Consider the following 2,021-nt stretch of genomic DNA (forward strand, 5'->3'; position numbering starts at 1 on the left):
AGTTTGAATGACAATGGTAGTTTCAGGAGCAGGAAGACTTTCCATGCAGTATAATAGCTACTGGAATAAAGGTGGACTGTTTCTTTTTCCCCCCCCTTAACTCCATAGGAGTAGGGACTAAGAAGAATAAAAATAGTCTTACTTAAGCAAAAAGGAGAGTGAAATCAAGGACAGCTAGGTGGCACAGTGGATAGAATGCCAGATCTGGAGTTAGGAAGACCTGAGTTCAAATATGACTTTAAGCATTTACTGGCTTATGCGACCCTGGGCTAGTCATCTAACCCTGTTTGCCTCAGTAGACTCATCTACAAAATGAGCAGGGAAAAGAAAATGATAAACCACTCCAGTCTCTTTGTCAAAAAAATTAAATGAATTACAAAGAATTGAACATAACTTAACAAAGAGTGTAGTCAAGTGGGAAATGATAATATGTATTCTAAGGTTGCAGGAACCTCAAGCTTTATCCCATACTGAGGTTCTTCTTCAGCCCAACTATTAATTTAGTACATCTGCCTCTCTCATAAAAAATCCTGATCAAAATTTTAGGTCTTCTCCATTCCTTCACATAGGAGAAAAGTATGAGTATTTGGATGATAAATAGTGTGTTTAAAAACAAAACCTTTAAATACAAAATGGAACATCTTAAAAAGATAGAAAAATGAGAATCCTCATTTCTATTTCAGCCTATTTGCAAAACAGCTATAGACCCTTCAGGTAGCCTGGAGTCTGGTTGATATTTCTGTTTCCAACTCATATTCTATTTCCAAATAGGTGCACTTTCTCTTCACAGGGCCTTTCTGTGTTTGGCAGTAGCAGCTTTTTCTTCTTCACTGGATTGTTTCTCCTCCTGATCTTCTTCACTGGTAGCTTCTAATCTATTCATATCCTCAAAATCACTGATGTTACTCTCTTCTACCTCATCATCTTCCACAAATTCCCTTTTGCTCGAGTCATCATTTTCTTCTTCTTCTTCTTCTTCTTCTTCTTCTTCTTCTTCTTCTTCTTCTTCTTCATCTTCTTCTTCTTCTTCTTCTCTTTCTCTTCAGTATCTGAGATGTCACTTTCAACCTCCTAATGTTCCAAAGTTTTGTCAAAGACTTGAAGGGGGATATCTGTTTGGTTTTAGCCCCTTCAATAATTCCTTTTCTGTTGCATTATCTAGCTGAGCAGCTATTAATGCTTTTTCTTCTGCCTTTTTTCATGCCTCACCACTTTTTTGCTCAAGGGAGCAAGTTTCCTCAGTTGCTTTAAAATATTTTACAGATTCAAATAAGGTATTGGGTGATCTTAGTAAACTGCTGTTTTTACATTTGTGCCAAATGAATCAAGGTCAATAAATAAGATTTTCATCTATTTGCTCCAGAACTTTCTCATAATTCTTACTGAGTTGAAACCACTCCCATGAGTATCTAGGAAAGCTGCTGATTCTATCGCCTTCATATAGAAGCACTGATCTTTCTTGTCTTTGATGATAACATACTGGCTATTTGCTAATATGCTGGAAGAACAGTTGCATAATCCAGTCAGGTTGTATTCATTTTGACAAAAGTTTTCAGTTTGTAAGAAATGCTTATTTCCAAGCATGTCCCATATAGCATCATCTGAATGCATGGTGCCAGTTGGTACTGTTCCTCAGAGTGTGGTTCCAGATAGTTCAGGAGTTGGCCATGCACTGAAATCCATTTAGGACTTCATAAAGAAGGATATTGTAGGATTCCACATAGTGACCAAAAGTGATATTCCTAACACACATATCCGACCATTTAACTTTCCTTTTCTGTAAACTCTAAAAAAAGTTCTATTTGGGTATGTAAAGTCTTTTCCCACCTTCCCAGTTTACTATACATTACTCCCCTTCACTCACTCCAATCAGATTGGATTTCCTCTGCTCTTCACTCCTAGGAATCCATCTACAACCTCCTTACCTTTGCATATTTGGGCTGTCTATTACCTGTGCTTGGAATGTATTCCCCTCCTCATTCCTTCCTCTTAGAATTCCAAACATCTTCCAACACCCACTC

The 2,021-nt window shown here is 37.5% G+C and overlaps 1 pseudogene; it reads right to left on the reverse strand.

Moving 5' to 3' along the window:
* Positions 1–710: 710 nt before the first annotated feature.
* LOC141522766 (protein MAK16 homolog pseudogene) lies at positions 711–1,611 on the reverse strand (annotated as a pseudogene).
* Between the last annotated feature and the right edge of the window lie 410 nt (positions 1,612–2,021).

Source organism: Macrotis lagotis, chromosome 4 (genome assembly GCF_037893015.1).
Source record: "Macrotis lagotis isolate mMagLag1 chromosome 4, bilby.v1.9.chrom.fasta, whole genome shotgun sequence".
Lineage (NCBI taxonomy): Eukaryota > Metazoa > Chordata > Mammalia > Peramelemorphia > Peramelidae > Macrotis > Macrotis lagotis.